Raw genomic sequence first — 24,768 nt, forward strand, 5'->3', positions numbered from 1 at the left:
TCAGTGGCAGAATATCTTTTGTTACTGTTGTTTTGGTTTAATTGGGTTTAAGAGATCTTCTATCAAAGCTTTTTTTGTCAGAGGTGTAAGACTAATTTGCAGCACAATCTAAATGAGTTATTGAGCTGACAGGCCCCCTGTGCTGGCTCAGGAGTGTCACAAATGTGTCATAAGGCACATTTGTGTCAGCTCGTGAGCCGAGTGCGCTGGCACAACAATGTGCACCAGCCTGCTAGTGTCAGATTCCATCCCACGCAGGCTGGCTCAGATGAGTGTGATGATGGGCAACCTGGGCAGGGCAGGAGGGCCTGGGGTGGGGAGGGGCAGGGGCATTTTTGGGTGGGGGAGGGCAGGATGGGTGGGGGTGGGTCAAGTTCAGGAGAGGCAGCATTGGCAGCGGCAGTGCATGCCGTTTCCTAATCCCCATCCTGGCTGGCCTGATGTTGCACTGGGCTGCTCAGAGTTGTGCCATCTAAATAGGAAAAATATCCCAGTACTTCAGGGTGACTCCCAGCAGTCTCCTAACCTGTTCAGGATACAGTGCAGGCTACTTTGGCCTGGCTATACCAGTGCAGGTTAGGATTATGCTGTTGGATTCCCATTCACAATAAAATAGCAGAACTTGGGCTGTAACATGTGGAATGGTATATGAACTATGGACAACAATTTGCATTTGCTAATAGGCTTTTATTCTTCCAATCGGGTTTCCAATTTTCTTGCTTGACCTTTAAAGAAGAAAGAAGTCAACTTTTTAGGTAATGTCCAGAGAACTACACACATCACCAGTTCCCATTATATTGTCCTTTGTTTTTCAGGTGCTAAAATCCTATTTAGCCTGTTATTTTTTTTAATAACCCAGCAACTGTTACCCTGCACATGCCCGATCTTGTCTGATCTTGGAAGCTAAGCAGGGTCAGGCCTGGTTAGTACTTGGATGGGAGACCGCCTGGGAATACTGGGTGCTGTAGGCTTATCCCATAGTCTTTCGAGACTGAAGGTTGCCAACCATATTTTTTAATGGACCACAATGAAATCATTCTGTGCTTTGAAGACTGAAATGCAAAATATGCCTCTTTGGATTATATAGGTAATGGTCAAGACCTCATTGTCCACATCCATCAAGTTTACACCAGCCTCACTTGATGGGCTGTACGGACATTTACAGAGGATTCAGTTTATTACGGTATGCAATGGAAATGAAGAGAAGGAAGGTGACCCAAGTTAAAAAAAAAAAAAAGATCATTCCAAAGAGCAATAAGTTATTTGAGGAAATTTAGAGTTGGGAGCTGAATGATTCTAGAAGACAAATTTCTAAAAAATTAAACCACAGAAAACATTTGTAGCTGTTTTCACTGCAAAATGGTCCACGATGTGGGAATTAAATAACCAAAACACCCTTGGGTTTAAATACCCCCTTGTCATCTCAGCAAAACAAAATCTAAAAACTAAACAGAACCATATCCCCAAGAAGCACAATTGGGAAAACATAAGAATAGTGTATAATTGAACCTGACCAACAAAAGTCTGTGTAAATTATATGGCTTGCTTTTCTATTTTCATTAGAAAATACAAAAAAGAGCACTCCCCACCTCTTGTTTCCACAGCAGTTATATAATTACAATGTTTTCATCATTCAAGATTGTTCTGATACAGGAGTGTGTGTGTGTGTGTGTGTGTGTGTGTGTGTGTGTGTGTGTGTGAGAGAGAGAGAGAGAGAGAATTTTAAGTTATTGATGTAAGGCAATGCAACAATGGTTGATGATGATGGTACAGAATCAATGAATATATTTATTTATTTAAGCTGAAATATCTATATTATGCTCTTAAAAAGAGAATCAACTATCCTCTCTGTCCCCAAGCTCTAAGCCAGATCCAATAGTTACTGAGGTTCTTCCATCATCACTTTTTTGGAGTGACGACTGCCAAGCCTTTATCTGTACAAGATCCTGAAAGAGTGGTATGGCTTTTATCATTCTGCACCCTTTTCTTCATAAAAGCTAGTTACACTTTCTGTACTTAGCATCACCTAACATTTCTTGTGATAAATCCTGAAAATTAATATACTATATCCCACATATCACAGAATGAATCTGTCCAGTTCTTTGAGAAAATTGCCAGTTTTGGAATGCTGCCAGTTTAAAGAGGACTAATGTCTTAATGATAATTGTTAATGAAATGAGAGGATTTGGCCATAAATTTTTCAAGTTAAAGACTTCAAAAATCTAACACATAGGGACTGTTTCCTCTAAGGCACTTACATGCTTTCTGCCTTACTATATATGCAACAGATTTCTAAGGTGGATATCTGCAAAATCGAATCCACTCTCTGCCCATTGCAAATACTGCACTGCGACTCCTCTCTAAGTCTCTCTTGGGTCTGTCCTCTTAGGATGCCCCAGTTTTTATGGGCTGCCAGAGTGTATGTAGGGACAGAGCCATAATGCACTGCCCTAGCATCTGGGGCAGTGATATCATGACATCACGTATTGTCGTGATGTCACTACTGGGTTCTCCCTGGAGAAGGGAGGCTCACTGCAGCAGCTTTGCATGACCATTCCTTGTCCTGAAGAGGCTCCTTCTCCTGTAGAAAACTGTCCCACCATTGTCCATGGAGAAGCATTGTAGCTGCCCTGCCTGCTTACAACCAAGGAGGCTTTCTCGGATGAAAGGACAACATCCTTGCTCTGAACGGGAGGTTGGTTGGCAACTTTCAGTCTCGAAAGACTATGGTATAAGCCTACAGCACCCGGTATTCCCAGGCGGTCTCCCATCCAAGTACTAACCAGGCCTGACCCTGCTTAGCTTCTGAGATCAGACAAGATTGGGCATGTGCATGCCTGTGGTGAGGCTCTGTGCAACACATAGTGCTTTGCAAGCTGAGGTGAGGCTCCCTGCGGAACTTAGTGCTTTGTACCCCCTCTAGCTACGCTGCTGGAGTGCACAGGAGCAACCATGCAGTTGAAAAGCATGTTCACTACAAATCACCCTCCTCCCTAGGTTTCTCCAGCCAATTCCAAGGCAAGAACTGCCTTGGGCTCCTCTTTCTGCCCTATCTCATCCAAAGAAAAAAATCAGACCACCCATTCTTTGTCCAATGACCTTCAGTTCCTTTAGAGATGAGAAAGAGAGCCCACTCCCTCCTCCCACCCTTCTGCCAGTTGCAAAAGCAAAATATGGACCCTTCCCTGCCTCCTAGCTGAAACTTCCTTGCTGCTTGCCCTGTCTGAATGATGGCTCCACAAAGTCTTTCACACTACCAACAAAGTAAGCAAGCACACCCAGACACAGACAGACTCCAGCACGCATGCATGGAGAATCAGTGCCAAGTCAAGAGGCCTCAGACTTGAGTCAATACCTGAGTCATTGGCGCAGGTGACTTGAGTCTCCACAAGTCAGCGAAAAAGGCTGATTTTTGCATCTCAGACTCAAGCCAGCTGTCTCAAGTTCCCATCCTACAAATGAGAGCAAATTCATTGATGCATTTATTTCTTGTTTTGGTAAATTAAATAGATGATCCCTCCCCAAACAGGTCGTACTTATTGGGCATCTTTGTTAAAACTACTCCAACATTTTATTTGCCCTCTAGATAATCTTCCATCAATATGGGGCTGCAGTACAGATCCAAGTAGGAAAACCGGCCATCCCCATCATTTCTATTTAGGCTCTGGATCAGACTTGCGTATCTATAAAATTGCGTAGGGAGCAAAATAATTGAGAACTATACTGGCAATGTGTTCCGCAAATTTGGGCAGAGTACTTGCCTGTGTGCTCAGAGCTCTGCAGCCTTATATCTAAAGCAGCCTACCACTGGGAATATAAAATCAAAGCAGAAAAATTGAGCATTTAATGGTCTACCATTATTGTTGAAATCACAATGACAGGCCATGATCTTCCAAGTACAATTTTGATCCTTATATGTGGTAACGGAAATTACGGCATTTCAGACCTTGACTACATTACAGGAAATAAAACATCTGTCTAAATATTAGAGATATAAAATCCTCAAAATAAAGATATTGGAGAATATCTTGTGCAGAGCACCTTTCTACCTGCTTGCTTAGTATAATGCAGTCATTATGGCAATAAATGTTTCTAATAAAGTACGAAAATGGATTGTTTGCTTTGCTGCTTGTATGAACTCTCATTTCTCTTTTTATTATATTGAATCTGACATTTGCTTACCCTTTATCAGTGGAATATTTAATCAACTGCAATCTGTAAGAAGCAAGAGGAATTTCTATTTTATTTAAAACCTGTCCCACGTGAAAAAAGGACTGGGGAATAGGTCGTGCCTTGTATGGTAAGTGTGAAGAGTGTTAGAGTTACAATCTTGAATATTTATCTAGCCTACCAAATATATTATAAACATGTACAGTAGTATCTGTGTCACCTCCAATTGTTTGATTCCGCACTGAAAAGATGTAATGTTTTAATGTACTCTCTCACTATTTCTACTTTTTATGCACCACACATGATTGGTAAATCTGATGGCTATTGCAAATAATTTTTTTTCTTTTTTTCATTAAAAAAAAATAGTTGTCATGTGCATTGTAATTTAATTTTGGTGCTTATTTGCTCCCCAATAGTCGAAACACTCTGTGTTACCTCTTGTTCTGTATTTGGGTTGATCCCTTCTTCTAGACAATCTAGTGACAAGTGCTAGTTATCTCGGAGAACATGCTTTTCAAACCAGTGCGGTATGATTTATGGTTCTTGTTTTGCCGAAAGTATCACAAGCTCACAGAAGTGAAAGCTTCCAAATAGGCATCTAACTTTTGTAATAAATGCAGCTAACAGCATGCCTGTAAATATATAGAAAACAGAGTGAGCGATGTCTTATTATACAGTGGATAGTTTGATTTGGTCTGCTTTTGATTAGAAATTTGGCCTGCATCTGTTTCAGATTTCAAACCCATTCACTTGCTTCAATGTTCCTACAAGCAAGAGTTTACTGCATATTTTTGTGAGCTAATAATTCTAGCAAGCATTTATTTTATTTTTTTTTAAATTTACATGGTTAAAGATCCATGATGTCTTACCAATGTGATTGACTCTGATTCCAGAGTGCTGGGGGCTTCTCAAAGACAGCACAAACCACTGCTTGATGGAGAAAATAAACATAAGAAAAATTCTCCTAGCACAATGTCTAATCTATCTGTGGAATTTATTACTGGAGGGGTCATTGACAGAAAAAAAAGACTGAGGCTCAAAGTAAAAGTGAATGATTGTTAGAAGTGCAATGAATATTCTCTAGTTTTGATTTTAAGGTGGAAACTAGCAAATTTAATGGTCTGGAAATTTTTTTCCTGAAAAGCATATGTGCAGTGCACATTTTTTTTTTAAATCAATACGCTATTCTTTCAGCTCCAATGTTTTCAGCTCCAAACAGGCTGCTCCTGTTTCAGCAACATTTTTAAAAGCCTGGCTGATGCTTTCTCTTCCCTGGATTGGCACATGGCAGTGGTGGACCCCCCATTATATTTGATGGGGCAAATGCTGTAGGCGTGAGCCTTTAGGACCCTGCGGAAGCCTCTCTGAAGCTCCTGATGGAAACTGTACTTTTAGAAAAGTGGAAGCACAGTCTAAAGCCTCCGGGAAGCCTCAGGAAGTTTCTTCAAGGTAGCCTGTGGTCACACGAGGCTCCATGAGCCTCAGGTGAGTGGGGTGTGTGAATCTGCATGCAGGGGGAGGGCGCCATTGTGGACTTTTGCCCAGGGCGCAGGACTGGGGAGGTCCGCCACTGGTACATGGGTGATTCTACCTGAGCAGTGATCATCCAGTGAATGGCATGATATTATTACAAATTTTTATATACTGCTCTTCAACAAAAAAGAAATTCACAAAGTGGTTTATACAGCCAAGATGGTGTAGTGGTTGTGGTATTGAACTTAGACCTAGAGGATACAGGTTCAAATCCCTGCTCAGCCATGAAGCTTCCTACGTGGCCTTGGGCCCAGGAGGGTAAAGGGTAATTTGTATCCAGGCCCAGGGTCAAAAGGGGGGCCCAGGAGCCAAAGGTGGGGGCCCAGAAATTTCCTGGGATCCTGCACTTTCCTATCTACTCAGACTTGTTGCCTGCAGAGGATGCTGGGGACACTACCACAAGTGTATGGCTACAGCTACTGCAGCTACTGGCAAGCCATATATGATAGGCTGAGGAACGCATACATACAACTCCTCGACACAGTGTCAAATCTGGAAGGAAACTGGCCTGCTACAGTAGCTCTTTGGCTTGTGGATCTGCTTACCATGAAGGAGTGTATAGAAGCTCAAGGACACAGCTGAGGGGCTACAGCTGCTGCAGAAGCAAGTTTTGGTATGCACAGGACACTTTCCATTCTTGTGTGAATCTAAATATGACGGTGCTAATTTTCTACATGATTTTCTATATTTAAAAGATTTTAGAGAGACTTAGGAGTGTGTTTGGTTTTCCGTATTACTGTATCTAGCTGCTGATACCACATGGGTTGGTAGACCTGGGCTCCAAAGACTTTTCCAGCTGTCTCTACCCTCCCCCTATCCTATTTTGCCCCTCCCTGCCCCATTCTGCTCACCTGTCACCACCCTCCCTGCTCTGTTTCTCCCCTCCCCCTTTGTAAAGGAGCCCAAAAGAAACTTTCTACCCCTAATAAAATTCCTCTCAGAGGCCCTGCTTGGGCTATCTCTCAGCCTCACCTACCTCATAGGGTTGTTGAGAGGTCAAAAGAAGGAACTATGTATACCATCCTGAGATCCTTGGAGGAGTGCGGTATAAAAATGTGAAAAATAAATAATTTCTGCTACCCCCCATTGCTCGTGGTAAGTTGGTGGTAGGGGTGGTTGGAGGGGGATTTGAGTGGATTTGAGTGGGAAGTGGGTTTGGTCAGAGGAGAAAGGGGTGGGTCGTGGCAGCAGCCACACATACTGAGATCTTACTCCCCCTTCCAAGGCTGGACCCACCCTCAGAAATTTCCTCAGACTTTCACCAGCTAAAGATCCATTGGAGACCAGGAGGCTTATAGGGAGATAAGTTAAAAAGATTTTTACTGACCTCTCCTAGGCAATCTGGTTCCCCCCCCCATCCATAGCAAGCAGTATATGGTCTGTTGGTGGCACTGCATTGTCTAGACTAGCAGGGGATCAGATTTAACCTTTTGTAAAGTGTGGCTATGGGGAATGTTATAGCAAACTTCTGTGCTTCAGTGTCTACCACTGATTTTTAGGCGGTATGTCCGCCTAGGGCCAGACTAGGTCAATAACAAGGCAGGCTGAATAAAGAAAAGGGTCGTGAATCAGTCAGCCTCCTCCTTCTCCCTTGCCAAACTCAGCATGATCAACAGAAGGGCTATGGTGCACCAATCCTTTCTCCTTTCTTTTGAATAAGAATCCTTATTTCTGAGAAAGTGGGCCAGGCCCTGAGCAAAGACAGGGGCAACTCTGGGACCACACAGTCTGAACTTGGCCTTGTCATTTTTGAAAAGGGAGGCAGCTGAGGGCGCAATCCTACCCTGCGCTGGAAGAGGCAAGCCAAGAGGCTTGTGCTGTATCCAGTGTGGGATAGGGGCCCAAAGTGGCTCAACAAGAGGTAAGGGGAAACTTTTCCCCTTACCTCTGGGTAAGGCACCCTGGCCCCAATGGGTCTTCTCTGACTTGTGCCACCTCCTTAGGTGGTACCACCTCCTTAGGTGGCACAAGTCCAAGGAGAGCGGAGTGGCTTGAAGCTGCTTCAAACTCCCCAGAAACAGGGGTCCCAGCCCCACCTCCCGCTCCCCACCCACTCACCCATCTCAGGATCACCCACCACCCACCTTCCCCAAGCCCCAGAATGCCTCCCTTCCACCTCCTTCCCACCTTTTCCCCTCCCACGCCAGAACCTTGCATCAGCCCAGCTGGGCCAATGCAAGGCTCAGTGCCTCTGTTGGCACGGAGGCTTGTGTCAGCCTCTGCAGGCCGGTGCATTTCTCAACGCCAGCCTTGCCAACTACTGAGGAGGCGCAAAAGTGCTTTATGGTTTGTGCTGGCCCAAGTGCACCTCTGGATTGTGCCTGAACACAGCTAACACCCAAATCCTGGGACTCTGCCTCTGTTTTGAGAACATTTCTAGGCCCTTTCAAACACAGAGCTACCACCCCTCAACATGGGCGATGAGTCTCTTTCACAAAAAAAAATCCATCAATGCGCCACTCTAATCTCAGGTTTCATTATTGTGTGCTCAGCCCCACTTCTCTGTCTTGTCTCTGTGTGCATACTGTCAAACTGGTGTTTGGCTGGACTTTGGTGCTTAGCACTTTTTGCATTTCACACGCATTAAATGAACTATTGCTATTAAGACATCTCTAATTCACTGCAACATGATTATGTGTACATGTTTGCATAGGCTACATATATAATTCATGTGGCAGCTGATTGCATGGAAGGAACTTTGGGAGAAAAAAGCAACACCCCTTGGAGCCCTGAAGATGCTTTGTGATATTGGACTAGCGACAGTGTTCTGAGCCTTTCACCTCTAGGTAACTGGCTTGAATCCAGCTCTGGCAGGTAATGACTCCCAGTAGAGAAACCAATGACTATGAATGGGCATGGAGACTGAACTAGTGTCTCGCCTCTAGAAAATTACCGAGGTACATTGTACTGCCAGTGCTCATTTCATACCAGTTCAGTGGGAAATATATATATATATATATACACACACACCTTTAGTTTTCAGTGTTGTCAATCTAGTATCTTTCATGAGCACTAAATTGATCTGACAAAAAAAGAAGCGAGGGGGAAAAAATAAAGAAGAAAAGAAAGGGAAGCAGGCTGTGATTTTCACTGTTATTAGCAGCATAAATTCATTGACACACTTGCTACTTATGGACAAGTGAAAGGAAAGGGACAAACCATTGTAGCTTGACGGCTCCCAAATGGCAACATATCTATGCAGCTTTAAATATATGTCATTCCGTGTCTGCTTGGGTGCAATTTACACTCAGCGGCTTGGTCCCTAGGATCTTTTCAGGCATCTTGAGAGAAATTATGGGCTCAGGGGAACCCAATGATCAGAGGCCCCTCTTTCCTCTCATTCGCCCTACCTTAGGCCACCCTCACTTGGCACAAGCCTTCCTCTTAAAACTGTGATATGTGGCAAGTCAAAGCTTTCCCTTCTCACTGATAATGAGGTCTAATTCTCACATTCTGGGTGCCAAGGGGAAGCTGCTGGAAATCCTTTTGTGTGTTAAGTGTATGTGTTGGAGAATAACTCATAACACATGTAAGAACATAACATAAGAACATAAGAAGAGCCCCGCTGGATCAGGCCAAAGGCCTATCTAGTCCAGCTTCCGATATCTCACAGTGGCTCACCAAATGCCCCAGGGAGCACACAAGACAACAGGCACAACCTACGTCCTGGTGCCCTCCCCTGCATCTGGCCATCTTGCCTTTAAAAGGCAGCTTGCCTTTAAAAGGAAGAGCTTGCACATACCTGCTATTACCTGTAACCCGTAATGAACTTCTCCTCCAGAAATCTGTCCAATCCTCTCTTAAAGGCATCCAAGCAAGATGCCATAACTACTTCTTGTGGCAAAGAGTTCCACAAACTAATTACATGCTAGGTAAAGAAATATTTTCTTCTGTCTGTTCTAACTCTCCCAACACTCAGCTTTCATGGATGTCTCCTGGTTCTGGTGTTATTCGAGAGGGAAAAGAGCATTTCTCTATCCACTCTGTCCATCCCCTGCATGATTTTGTATGTCTCAATCATGTCCCCCCTTAGGCACCTCTTTCCTAGACTGCAGAGGCCCAAATGCTGTAGCCTTTCCTCATAGGGAAGGTGCCCCAGCCCAGAAATCATTTTGGTTGCTCTCTTTTGCACCTTTTCCATCTCCACCATACCCTTTTTGAGATGTGGTGACCAGAACTGAACGCAATACTCCAGGTGTGGCCTTACCATTGATTTGTACAGAGGCATTACAATATTAGCTGTCTTATTCTCAATGCCATGTATTCTGCAATTGCACAGAGAGTCTTCTTATGGGTGCTAGATGCTTCTGGGATTACGTGGAAGTTCTCCCTTTCCTTGGAGCAACTCACCATTGGAGTGGCTGTCTTGTGTCATGGCTGTTACAATGTGTTGCTACTATGCAGAAGGTGTCATTTTGAGGCCATGAGAAGTGGCCCTAGGGCATTAGTGTTGGAGGTCAAAGATACAAAAGTTAGAAAAGGACATAACAAGGGGTCTTTTCCATCTCTGTTTCCTTTCTGCTCTGACAGCAGTGTTCTCTGATCTTAGCCTTTTCCAGTGCTTGTGTCTCTTTCTCCTGCATTTCCCTTCCCTCCCATGCATGCCTCCCCCATTATACTGTGTTACTTCAAAAATGAGCCCATGCAAATCAGGGTGCAATCCTAACCAACTTTCCAGCACCACAGTAAGGGCAATGAAACTCCAAGGTAAGGAAATGAACATTGCCTTACCTTGAGGAGGCTTCCACGACTACCCCCCAACTGCAGGATGCAACATGTGCCCCACTCGAACAGCTATGCCAGTGCTGGAAAGTTGGTTAGGATTGTGCCCTCATGCTCTTAATTCTTAACTCTTTAGCGCACCAAATGAGCAACAGCAAGACTTCTATACACAAGTTTCATCTTTTGTTGAAATACACATACTGATGATGAAACATGCATATCCCAACAGCCAACATTTGTAGTCTGCATATGCTAACATATCGGAGGAAGGGCTGACATCATTTTTTAAAATTACTATTATCTGCTATATAAAAACCAAAGACCCATGTTCTGCTTTTGAGTAGTACTTTGTTATTTATTCACATGTTAGAATGAATTGTCAGAGGCAGAAGGAGACTTCCTGCCTCTGAATTCACACAAAAGAGCTTTACTATAGGCTGTCAGACCACAGAGTACAGTTTAAGACCACCCAGAAGTTTAATTTGGTATAGAATGAAGCTTCCCAACTTATTTAGTAAAGCATGCTGCCATGTACATATTTTACGGCTCTCCAGGACTTTCTGTTTCACTCACTTCCTCTTTGCTTCAAGGTACAGCTTGCTACATAAGTTATTACCTCTGAAGCACTGTACAGCCTGAGAGATGGTTTCTTTGTTACTTCTTCATGGCAATCAGAATTAGTTGGAAAGTTCCTCTGGTCAATTCAGATCTGAAGGTATCTGTAAGACAAGCTTAGCTCCAGAAGCTTTCCAATTTGCTTTTTTTTTGTCATCTGTCAGTGAGCAACAAGTCCTCCCAAAATTGTGACACCCTTGACATTTGCAGGATGGACTTGGTTTTACAGTATGGATTAGAGCTTACTCCAAATGTGCTGGTCTTATTAAGAACCACAGGGATAATGTCTGAGGACTGTTTCTTCTTACAAAGCATAATGGGAAAGGAATGAGTCTATCTTTGCATAAAAGCATTTGTACATGGAATGCTTATTAGCTCCTTTGTCCCTGCATCCTCTCATTGTGCCAAATCGTCTATCACATCCCATCATGCTACCATTCCCAATTTCTTCTCCTACTCTGCTTTTACATTGTTGTTCCCTAACCTCTCCATCCTCGTCCCATAGGGATGAGGAGTCCCAAACCGGATGCCCCTCGGCTCCTGTAGGTTTTCCCCCAGGGATCAGTTTAAAAGCTGCTCTGCCACCTTTTTAATGTTATGCACCAGCGGTCTGGTTCTATTCTGGTTCAAGTGAAGCCCATCCCTCTTGTACAGGCCCCACTTGTCCCAAAACGTTCCCCAGCGCCTGATGAATCTAAAACTCTCCTCCCTCCACCACTGTCTCATCCACGCATGGAGATCCCTGATCTGCACCTGCCTAGCTGGCCCTGCGCGTGGAACAGGTAGCACTTCTGAGAAAGCTACCTTTGAGGTCCTGGCTTTGAGCTTCCTACCTAACAGCCTAAATTTGACCTCCAGGACCTCCAGGCTACACTTGCCCATGTTGTTGGTACTGACATGCGCCACAACCACTACCTCCTCCCTAGCACTATCTACCAGCCTGTCTAGGAGATATGATGTCTGCAACCTTCGCACCAGGCAGGCAAGTCGCTATGCGGTCCTCACATCAGTCGCAAACCCCCCTCTCTATTTTTCTAATAATCGAATCCCCCACTACAGGAAGTCCCCTCCCTCCGAGGAGTATCCTGAGTGCTTTCGGATACCGTCCCGTCCCCTTGAAAAGGGGTCCCCCCAGGGGATTATTTACCTCCTCTCCAGGATGACGTCCTCCAGCCCCGAGACTTCCCACCTGGGGAGCTGAGGAGCTGCACGCCTGAGGTTGGAACGAAGCCTGATCGTCCCCGGAAGTCTCCCCACGGTCCTTCTCTGCCTGCCTCTGCTTCTCCAGGTCGGCCACCAAGGCTTCAAGGGAGCGGACGCATTCCCTGAGTCCCTGGAGCTCCTTGCACTGTGGGCACACCCTTGACTTATGCCCCAGAGGCATATAGTCATACATGTGGCACTCGATGCAAAATACTGGATAGCCCCCATCCTGCTGCTGGCTGTCTGACTGCATAGTTTTATTTGTTTGTTTGTTTGTTTGTTTAGGGGTACTTAAAAACCCTTCACTGGTTCGCTGCCCTCTTCTCAAGGGAAGAGAAGGGCAGTGTCTGGGGCCTTGGCTTCCTCGCCCTGCTACTGAACTCGCACCAAGGCTAAACTCGCGGTGCCTTACCTGGCACTTTGTTCCTGAGGCACTGGGTTTCCCAGAAGCCATGGGCGCTTCTGCCTGAGAGGCTCACGCAGTGGCAGGCGCTAGCTTTATACCCGTAGCTGGCTCCTCCTCCCTCCCTCCTTGCTGATTGAAAGGGGCTGGTCTTCCCAGCTCAGATTACAAAAGTTCAGGAAGACAAAAGGCTGCTGATGGCCCTAATCTACTCTGCAGGCTCCTGAATGGGGTGCTTGGATTTGCCTGATGGGGCTCTTACCTCCTAAAGGATGGCTATGCTAAATTGCCCTGGCTGGCTGGGAACAGGCCCTTCCTAGGTTCTTACCCTCCTAATTCAGTTCTCTTAGGCTGGACTGTTCTTTAATCTCAAGTTGCTTTCTATTTGAGTTTAAACTGCACTGGTTTAAGAGTTTTGGGGGCTTGGCAGAACTCACACATCAAGGTTTAAATCCTGTTTTACCTTTTCTATAAAATAGACACCAAGTGTGCTTCCCCCCCTTAACCTCTTCTTTGTTTAGTTTGAGCTCTAGCTCCCTATCTAAATTATATCTCCTGCTTTTATTAAGTGTGCACCTTGATTGATTGATTGCTCTCACCTAGATCTTGTGTCCTAATTTACTGAACCTTTAGATTATGTTCTCACTTAGATTAAATTTAACTTGGGTTAAGTATAGGGTTAATTTAAACAAAGTAGAAAAACTTGTTTTCTACTTTATCCTCCTATGTTTTATTTACTTTTCCAAGTGCCTGTACCTTGGGCCCTTACTCACGAGTAGGACTCTGCTCCTACTCAGAGTAGACCTATGTACACACGTATTTATTTTTATTGCCCTCACCAGGCTCCCCTGCCCCAACTTGCTGGACCTTAGACTCCCTCCCTCTGGTTAGATTAGGTGCCAGCTTAGGTAAAGCTAAGCTAAAGGTAAAGCTAAATGTCAATGTTGGTTTAGGGTTGATTTAAGGTTAGAAGACAAAGAGTTAGAAAGAGTACACTTACCTTCTCCTTCTCGTCCTCCTCCTCTCCTCTCCTCTCCTCTTCACAACTCAGAGAGTCCTCCCCCTTTTCTCCAAAACTCAGAGGTCCACTTGCCTTTCCTCGCACAGAGGCTAAACTTGCGGTGCCTTACCAGGCACTTGGTTTCCCAGAGGCCACACGCACGTCTGCCTGATAGGCTCACACTTCTGCATGCATCTGCCTGCTTCCTTACTAAACATTTAGATCAGGGGTGTCAAACGTAAAGCCTGGGGGGCTGGATGCAGCCTGCTGAAGCTTTCCTTCTGGCTCTTAGCAGTGCTTCTTAGCTACTTAGCAGTGCTGAGATGACTCTGTTGAAAGGGCAGCCCACATGACAATTGGGCTCTCAATATCTTGAAATATGATCAAGATTAGCATATTTTATCTTCTGTCATTTGCAGCTAAGAAATTCCTAAGTGAGAAAAAAGTGTTTATTTCTGGTTATGACCTGTTTAATGATATCACTTCCTGTCTAATTACATCATTTCTGGCCCTTGGCAGGCATCATGAATGCTGTATGACACGAGTTTGGCAACTAATATGATTTAGATCACATTCTGCTGTATATGGCTCAGTTATCAGTCTGATTACTTAACAAACTGCTCTCCCTGGGGCCCTTTCTACCTGGGTGAGCCCCTGTGGTCTGTAGTGGCACCTACTTTGGTGGATGAAATGAGGGGGGGGGGCAATGATTGTTAGAGCAACTTTCTTGGCCATTGAGTCAGTGTGCCATCACACAGCAAGGGGATTCGCAGTGGGCTCATGGCAACTCTCTGATAATTCCAACACCTGATGCACCTGCTAGATATTCTAATCTCCTGATGATGTGAGATTGGCGAACACAGAATCTGTATTTCTTTTCTTCCTTAATGAGCAGTAATACACCTTTCTCATAACAGGATCCTTTCTGAGGACTTCCAGTGGTGGTCCTATCTTAATTATCGGACCTCAGATTAATCTTATAATGGAGGTTATATAATGGATAAGAAGAAAATATAACAAGGAAATACAAAAATATCAACCTGTTATCAGTATTCCTCTGTTATACACTCCCGTTGTATGTTTTGCCTCTGAATAAGGCTGCAATCCTATACACACTTTCTTTGGAGTTAGTCTCATTGCACACAATGAGAATTACTTCTGAGTAGACAAGCACAGGCTTGTGCTGTGTGAACGCAATCCAAAGCGCTCATTGAGCCGGGGCAAGTCTCTTGCCATAGGGTACATCCGCGATGACTCGGGAGTTTGGGAGGCATCGTGAGGATGTGCATCATATCCTGGCCAGCAAAAGTAGGGTAAGTAAGGAGAGGCTGGTGTGGGGGGTTGGGCAGAGCAGGGGAGGCAGGAACAAGGGTGTTTCAGGGCAGGCTGGTAGGTGGACCAGGCCAGGAAAGGGGTGGGACTGGTCTCCAGCACTTAAGCCAGATCCTAATCCCTCTCCAAAGCAGCCCACCGTTACTCCAGGTTGCTCGGATCTGCGCTAACAATTTAGCTGGTTCAGAACTGGGAAGCCCCATTGAGGTTGCTGCCACAAGACATGGGGTAAGGGCAAATAAATCCCTGTACTCCAAGTTATGCTGGATTCACCTTCTACCCTTCATTGGATACAGTGCAGGCCACTTGGCCTGCCTGTTCCAGCACAGGATAGGACTGGGTTGTAAGCCACCTTGTTTACATACTGATATGTTTCTCTTTAGTGGGGATCAGATGCACTGGCGTCGCTAGGGGGGTGCGGAGGATGTGGGCTGCACCAGGTGACACGCCGGGGGTGTGTGATGCACCCTGGGGTGGAGGACGCACTAACATAGCGGGGTTAGGGGTTACCCTGTCATGCCATACACCGTTGGATGCGGAATGGCCAGCAAAGTGCAGTGCAAACAACAGAATTGAAATCACTCCTTTTGTTCAAAAGTTATGGCCAAAAAACTGGAAGGAAAAAATGCATGGAATCCTATGGAAAGTGAAAGTGAGCTGTATCTCGTGTTTGCTTGCAAGTAGGCGCACTTGCCATAGTCTTTTGGAAAGGGCAGGCTGAGAGGAATCCAAGGACATCAGAATGGTCCTGATCCAGTGAATGCTGCCCCCCAAAAACACCCAAGAAGCTCCCCCCTCCCAGCTGCAAGTCTGAGCCCGAAACAAAGTCAAATGGCCATGTTTAGGCGGAATTGCCTTAGTCAAGAGCCTAAGAGGCTCCAAGGATGTCAGAATGGTCCTCATCCAATGAGTGCAGCCCTGAAAAACACAGAAGAAGGAGGTTCCTCCCTCCCAGTCTATGGAGCCCTGTGGAAAGCAAAGCAGCCTCACAGTTGCGTTTACTCGTGAGTAGGCAGGCAAGCCTTGGCTGGTGGTCAGGCCAGGCAAAGGGGAATGTGAGGACACCAGAAGGGTCCCAATCTGATGGAGCTGGAGTGCTAAAAATGCTCCAGAAGGCAGCCCCCCCCCCCAAAAAGGACAAAGAAAGAGGCTTCAGCTGGTAAGGGGAAGTTTTCTATTTTGCACTTGTAAAGCCAGGAGGGTCTTTATCTGGATGTGCCTGAAATAGATGAACTTTAAACTGGGCACTGGGGAGGGCTGGAAATCTCACTGATTCTTTTTGGGGGGTTGTTATTGCAGGCAGACTACAGAGTAAGCCCCATTGACCACTATGGGACTTACTTCAGAGTAGACATGCATAGACTTGGGCTCACAGGCTGCAATCCTACCCACACTTTCCTGAGAGTAAGCCCCATTGACCACAATAGGACTTACTTCAGAGTAGATTCACTTGGTGGAACAGGACTGGCTCCCCCTTATTTAATTATTTTATTTTAATATATTTATTTATTTTAATTGCTTGATGATGTCACTTCTGGCCATGACATCACTTCCAGTGGGTCCTGGACAGATTGTCATTCTAAAAAGCGGGTCTCAGTGCTAAAAGTTTGAGAACTGCTGCAATAAGTTGTTAGTAAGTTGACACAGGGTGTGTGTGTGTGTGAGAGAGATACTCTACAAGTTTTCAAAATCACTAAAATCAGAATTTGGAGGAATAATACCATCATGTTCAATATCAATCAATGCGTAATTTCATGCAGAATGCAATGAAACAATCCACATTGAAATATCTGTGTTCTAACAAAAGGTACAGCCAAAAAACTAGTGGGGGCGGGGCGATGGTACATCACCACACCCACCTGGGGCATTGTCCCACCCATTGCATGGGGTGATGTGCAGGCCTCCCGCAGTGGGTGACAGGAATCCTAGTGATGCCACTGATCAGATGATGTGCATCCAGATGCATATTTTGATTAACAGAAGTCTTTCTTTTTGAATTGTGTCACTTGCCTTTTTCTGCTACTTGACGGTCCTTCCCAATTAAAAAGTAGTACTGTTCAATCTGTAATAAAGGTCCCTTGCAATTGTTCTTCCAAACTTCCTTTGGGAAGTATTCCCTTTTGCAGGCCACTTTTAAAATGTGGCCTCATTTGAGTTCTGGAGCATGTAAATTCCCAACAGTCTTAAGAGCTGAAACATCTGCTGAATTAGTAATTGACTTGTTGACTGGCTTCAGCAGTATGAGAACCAGAGAGTGCTCAGCTGTGCTTTTACTGATATTTTGTTGAAATCAATGGGAGCTGTTACATAGAAAGAACATTCAAGATGTAGTCTTAGATTTTATAACAGAAAAGAAAAATCTGGCACATGAGTTCAAGTTCATGTTGCTGAGTTGAAAAATGGAGGAGGGTGAAAGGGATTGAGCATTGAAAACGTGCTGTGGCTTCCAAAACTCTATAAAGGTACATTCTCATAATCTTGTTTCCTATTGCTACTTCTTCCCCGCACTGGATTGTAAATTTATCCCTATACTTTATCTGTAAAGTGGTTGTGTGAGCCTTCCAAGATGTACTAAGATCATGTTCTGATGTTCCAACTTTGTGCTATAACCAATCATATTTGGCTGTAAGCCATCTTCAGACATTATTGGGTTCCTTCTCATGTTCAATGGATGTATGTTTAATACGTGGGGGTGGGTGGGAATGGCCAGCTGTGCTCCACCATACATACATTCCATTGCACTTTCTCAGATGTTCAGCGCTACTCTAAATGTCAGATTAATGCAAGCCGGGTGGTGGGGCAGATTTACAGTGGCAGGTTCCACCTCCACCATATGCACATTTCATTGCACATTTGTCAAGTGAATGCATGTGCATGTAGGAGTGTTGCAGATGTGCAAAAAATGTGTACAGGGAGTGTACACCATGTCTTCCCAATACAATATATTCACTGAATTCATATAGATGCTTGGTAATGTGTGAAGAGGGTAATTTTGGTAATTCTGCTTGGTAATTTTGATTCTATAGCACACAGTTTAATTTTGATCATAATATGATCCCTGATTGGCTAGGATCATTATTCCCAAAACAATGCCCGGGGGCTATATGTGGCCTGCAGTGAGCCTCTATCCGGCCCATGGTCAGCCTCTTGTCTCCTGAAAGCCTCTAGCCCACTCAACCGAACACGAACAGAGCTGTGCTCTGGTTGCTTTTGGAGTGTGTTCTGAGGGCCGGAGAGGTTGAATGAATGAGCCCATTCATTCAGTTATTCACTCATCTAAGTTCCATCTCCAATTTATTTATTTAAGTTTTATGTTTAAATTTTTTTCTGGCCCTCAACACTACGCCAGATATTTGATGCGGCCCTCTGGCCAAAAAGTTTGGAGACCCCTGCTCTAAGTCATCAAAGTAGCAGGTGTAGACTAGGAAATGATCAGGGAGTGAACAAAATGACAAAGGAGGAGTGGATTTGGAGAAATTACCCCCCCCCCCCAGGAAACCTTGTGCCATGAAATTGGCTAACACTTGGAACATCCCTAACTTGTAGTTATCTGTCATTCAGTAGGGGCTTTATAGGGGATGAGTTATGGTAAAATAGAGTTACGTTCATATATTCAGCTCCAGAATATGGCTTGGTGTTTCCACTCTCCGTTTTTGCCTACTTATTGCTCAGAATTGGTATCCGAATTATCAGATACCAATTTTGAAAGAGTATAAAGAAGTACAAGGTATCAGGGGAATAAAATGATCCAAATCTCCTGCTTCAGCATAAAGTTTGGAAGTATAAATCAAAACCTATACAGAAATCAGTTCATAATTAGAGGGCCATTGCTCATGACCCTGTAGCAAAGAGAGCAAAGAGCTCAGTGGGATCATGGGCCATCCCTTTTTCTAGGAGAGGAATCTATGACTTTGATTGAAATTACAGAGTTTCTTTCAGTGGTAAAACTCCACAATTTTATCTTGCTGATGTTGATGTATTATTATTGATGTTCTGTTTAGATCTATTCCACAGCTATGTATTAATGATCTACGTCAAGGGTCTTGAATATCAATTTTAATTCAGTAATATGTCTGCCAGAGGATATGTTCTCCCTCCCTTCACCCTTCATGTACATCAGGGCTGTCAAACTCATTTCAAACCAAGGGCCGAATAGCATTCATGATACCTGCTGAGGACCAGGAGCGATGTCATTAGGCAGGAAATGATGTCGTTAAACAGGTCATAACAAAAAAATAAGCATTTTTTTCTCACTTAGGAACTCATTAGCTGCAAATGATAGAAGAGAAAATATGCAAATCTTGATCGTAATTTCAAGATATGGGAGAGTCCAGTTTTCACGTGGGCTGCCCTTTCAGAAGTAACACCTCAGCACTACTCAGCAGATGAGAGCCTGAGGGCCAGATAAAAAGCTTCTGCGGGCCGCATCCGGCCCCTGGGCCTTATGTTTGACACCCCTGATGTACACTCTTCTGTCTTTATAAGTAGTCTTGCTATACAAATTTTCACTTATCCATACTGCACATATTAAGACCATCCTTCTTTATCTGTACCAAGATTTTCGATATAAGGTACAGAAATGGTTGATGAATTCCCCCCCCATCCCTTGTGTAAGCAAGGTTTGCCTCCCATTTTATCCAATGAGTAGACCTTCCCTCTGCTTTGAGCTCTGGTGAAAGAGAAGGTAAAATGTGCCTTGCATGCACAGGAAGGGGTTCCAGGAGGTCAGACTGAATTTTAGATTTCTCCACCTGGTAGAAAAGAGGTCCAGAAGGACCCCCTTTCAGGTGTTCCCCCTGCAGGCATTGGGGGAAGTTTTCTTTAGAAACCTCAGAAGATGAAGCTCAGCTTGGGAAAAGGTGCTCTCCTTCATGTGAAATGCACAGCCTGAGGGTAGCACATCCTCATGCTTTCCAGGCACATACATTACATGCTCTCTTTTACAGTGTGTCTGTTCTTGTGCTGCGTTTCTACAAACTACTGTGAATATGGGCCCTAAAGAAGAGATGAAAAAACTCATGGGAAAAGTGGAAGAACAGGTGAAAAGTAAGAGAGATGCTCACAGTTTGCAACTAAAGCTGGTGGTGCTAAACCTCATTAGGTGATGCTAGAACTTCTGAAACATTTTCATTGTCAACTTTAATACTTTATTGGTGCTACATAATGTTGCTATTAAATGTGATTCTATTTTACTGTGCGATTCCTCTTTTCATGATGCTATTAGGCATGTAGGTTGATTTTGGGGTGAACTTGGAATGGCGTTGGAATGAGATCAAATTTTTTCCAATGAAATTAATGTAATAATTGTACTTGTTATCCAGATCCTCACTATAAGGGCTGTTTTCATGCATGGATTACGGAAGTATAAAGAGGGAAAGGTGTGTTTTCTGCTAGTATAAGGAAAGTAGTCAGTGGTGTAGTCTACAGCAGTGGTTCCCAAAGTGGTGGGTTGTGACACACCATAGAAACCAGGTCATTCCCCCATAAGGGGAGTTGCCCAGTAATGGGTGTCCTGACAGAGCCACAGCAATCAAGGCGCCATCAGAACCCAGGGGCTTTTCACCTTACTTGGGGAGGGGTTACGCTGGTCTCAGTGAGGGTCTGGGAGGCCCACAGCCCTCTCTGCAGGCTTTCCTGATGCTAGAAATCGCTCTGTTTGGAGATCAGAGCACACTTCTGGTTTTCTTATGAAAACCAGGACTGCACTGTGATCCCCAAACAGAGTGATTTCTATCATCAGGGAGGCCCACAAAGGGGGCTGCGGGCCTCCTATACCCTCCCTGAGGCCAGCGCAACCCCCAGGTAAGGCAAAAAGTCCCTGAGTTCCTGCAGCGTCACCATTACTGTGGCACCATTGGGACACTTTCCTGCCCCAGGCCCCATCTCTGCAAATACTTGTCTGAGGTTCCAACATCTAAATAGGACTTTGGGAACCACTAGTTTACAGATATCAGCTAAACATTACCAGATGACCCAGGAAGGCAGTAGATTGAATAATTTGTAAGATATTTTCCAACTCCAGGGTCTATGAATAATATCTGATTCTGGTCAAACAAAGACTGCCAGCAGATTGGTATACTGTAGAAGATTCCATGTCCCACAGACCATTATAGCAGTAATCGGTCAATGAATAATTTGATGTTAACACTCATTTCTCACAACTGGAATATCTAAGTGAGATAATCTAATCATACTGTACTACTGGCCATTAATAAGTTGTTAATTAACAATCAAACATATATTAATTACTCTTGGAAAATCTCAATTAAAATATGATTCTCTCTAAACTTGATTCATGCGATTTATTAACGCAAGTGGAAGCATGCCACACATGTTGGCAATCAGATATTTTCCCATGACTGTGCAGAAATGAATAGTTTCCAAACAGGCTGAGGTGTGATTTGGAAAGCACCCAGAAGCACTACCCTGACCACCTCTGCCCTGTGTATAAGTCTGCCCCAGTATCTCTACTGTCCTATCTATGAAACTTTGGTGGTTCACTGGCAGTTCCCAGCTTGCCATTTGGAAATTTACCTTCTCCCATTCGCATTTCTCCAGATTATCCCAACAGTATCACACTTGCCATAGTCCGGACAAGAGTCCTAGTCTTTTGACACACAGTTCCTCCATTTCTCACACTGCTCTGTCAACGTCAGAAATATTTTCACACCATCTGTGTCTCACACATACACATTCTCAGGGCAGCTTTTTGATTAATCTCTCTCTCCTTCCAGCATTCCACTTATTGTCACATCCTGCCACTCCTTCCTCTTCAACGTCTCAAGATCAGCCTTTTCCTTTCAATACCTGTTGTCTATGTTATTTTAATACCTTGTCCACATCCTCTTCCCCACTGGTCTTTTGTTCTGCTCCCTTCAGAAATCTGCTGCTAAAACTATTCTTCTCTCACTGAAACTATGGAATGCTTCTCCGTACATTTCCGGCTAGATTCCTATCACATTTCCACATAATCTCGAATGCCTGTTCATTACTGTACATTTAAGACTTTTCATGCCTTCTGCCTTTTGCTCCCCAAGCATGAAACAAGCAAGATCCCCAACTATTTCAGTCTACCCCCTTCCTTTGGTTCAGATCCCAGCTCTGTGGTATGTTCCCCATGTGAATCATTATTGCCTCACCTTCTTGCATTGGTCCATTGTTGGTCCTGTTGCCATTTCTGTACTGCCATTGAAAAATACCAACAACCCAGTCCCAGATCTGTTTGTTTTTGTTCAAGATCAATGAGACTTACAGCCCAGTCCTATGCTGCCTGGTGCCCATGGCTGCAGTGGCACAGAAATGGCTGCAGCTACATCCAATGGAAGCTGGGCAGCCGCCAGCAAGCCGCAACATCTCCTCAGGGGAAGAGGACATTTGTTCCCTTCCCCAGGGCAAGGGAATTGGTCCCACAATAGGGCTACTCAACTCTATGTTGGCTGTTTAGCCAGTGCAGAGAAAAGCAGCCCTGTGTTGGGATGGGAGGCCCAGCACGGGGCTTTGGATCCAGTGCAGCTCCCGCCCCTTTCCACCCCGTGCCCTCTCCTCACCTTGCTTTCCCCTCCCCTGCCCTCCCCCCACCCTGGAACACCTTCCCCCACACCCCCACTCTTCATTCTGCCACCCAGTCCTCCCCTGGGGCACTGAGTGGCGTTGGACAGGCTTCCACCCAGTCCTGGCTCATCACAGGTCAGCACTGGTGTCCAACAGGTATAGAGTGTCACAGACATGATTTACAGCACGTTTGCAATGCTCAGAGTGGGTGCTGGGCTGGCACTGGCTGCACTGGAGCAAGCCCTTATTTCCTTAAAAGCACATCCTAGAAGCCTAAACCTATGCATGTTTACTCAGAAGTCATTCCCATTGAAATATTCCCTAGTAAGAATTACAGCCTAAAGCCTTTACCAATAACAGATAGTCCTTTAAGGGGTTTCTCTTATTTATTTTTTTTTAAGATCCTCCAGCATCTTGTACGTGCTTTTGATACAATAATGGCACAAAAAACTGCAAACGATTACATGAGTCAGGTCCAGACAATCTAAAGTGAAATCACATGTCAAACGAATTACCTGACACAAGGCAGACATGTTCTGTGGTGACAAGCAAATAGCACCTCCATCTCACATACATCTCCTAATTATATAGGAAAAATTATTTCCCTTTTTCTTTGCCAGCAAACGTATGTTACTCTGGTGCACCATAATTTCAACTTAAGTACTGAGTCAAAGTTTGCTGAATGTGAAACACCAAGCATGTTAAATATTAAGCTGTAATTACAAGAGGGAAAGGCATAGGAAAGGCATTATAGAAAATGGGTGGGTTGGTTTACTGTGTTGCTTTTTGTATGTATTTAGGCTGCCAGACATAGACACCTTGGAAAACAGGCATAGCAAAGCTGTAAAAGAGCATGTGTCCTTAATGAATGAAAATAGGATCATTTTGTTTACATCTGTTTTGGAAAAGGATCTAACTATTACATTAAGAAGCAGCAATATCTACTGATTAGTAGAATGTATAGCTGAAATTCTGGAAAAAAAAAACTTATTTTGATATTAGCTCTGCCTCTAAGTAATGAAATCATGGGTAGGTCACTTTCTTAACTGAGATCACTAACTTCTTAAAACGATCATTTTGTTGAAAACTTATGCCGAATTCAATGGTCTGTATTAGAATATGGTAATTCCAGGTCCAGTGTTTATACCTCTTTTGTTCTTGACTATGAGTCTGCTATAGATCACAACTTGAAAGTAAAGAAAGTCAGCAAAATCAAATTGAAATGCTGCATTTTATTTCTGTACTGTCTTCCTCAGCTTCTCCATGACTAACTCCAAATCTCTTCTCAGAGCTATCCTCTAGGAAAACCTTACAGGCCACTGGAACAGGCCGGCCGGCCGGCCTGTGCTGTATCTAGTGCAGGGTTGGAGTTGGATCAAGCACAACTTGGAGTAAGGGGACATGCCCTCTTACCTTGAGTAATGCCTATCTACCTCAATGGCTGGTGCAGATCCAAACAGCCTAGTGCAGTGTTTCTCACACTGTGGGTTGGGACCCACTAGGTGGGTCATGAGCCAATTTCAGGTGGGTCCCCATTCATTTCAATATTTTATTTTTAATATATTAGACTTGATACTACCATGGTATTTGGGGAAATGTTACAGACCTGTACTTTTAACAAGCTACTATGTATATTCATTTAACAATGATAGTATATGGTAAGTAAATGTGTGAGAACATTGTGAGAATGGATAGTAAATGTATGAGAACCACTGGCCTAGTGTAATGCTGGGCTGTTTGGAAGGGGGTTAGGATTTGGCCTAAGTGCTGGAGGCACTTTCCTGGGTCTTTCCTGGGCCTGGTCTGCCCACTCAACCCTTCCTTCCCCTGCCCTGATGCAGTCACAAGATTTCCAACCCTTGAAAAAGGAGGGTAAAAATGGATGCTAGGACAGATCCTAGTAGTAAAGGGGTAGAGCCTAGTAGTGGACCAAAGATGTGCCCAAGTGCATTGAACACAATTGTTCAATGCACATAAAAATCAAGTTATATTTTGTGCTGCTCTCTCTCCCCGTGGCTGTGCAGGACAATGAGGAAGAAACTGCACATTGGTTTCAAACGTGACATCTTGTGCAGTATGTTGGGGAATATGTTGTGCAAGTGCAAAATCAAGTGAGGATTCCAATTCTGCGTACACATTTCTGTGTACAGAAACCTTGCACTGTCACTTCTGCGTGCACAAGCCCTTGCACAAGCAGAAGGATGACATGCAGTCTATTCAGATTTACTAAGTTCAGTTG

At 44.4% G+C, this 24,768-nt stretch overlaps 1 pseudogene; it reads left to right on the forward strand.

Moving 5' to 3' along the window:
* Positions 1-854: 854 nt before the first annotated feature.
* Positions 855-971, forward strand: LOC136646753 (5S ribosomal RNA; annotated as a pseudogene).
* The last annotated feature ends 23,797 nt before the right edge of the window (positions 972-24,768 follow it).

The sequence above is a fragment of the Tiliqua scincoides genome, chromosome 3 (assembly GCF_035046505.1).
Source record: "Tiliqua scincoides isolate rTilSci1 chromosome 3, rTilSci1.hap2, whole genome shotgun sequence".
NCBI classification, from domain to species: domain Eukaryota; kingdom Metazoa; phylum Chordata; class Lepidosauria; order Squamata; family Scincidae; genus Tiliqua; species Tiliqua scincoides.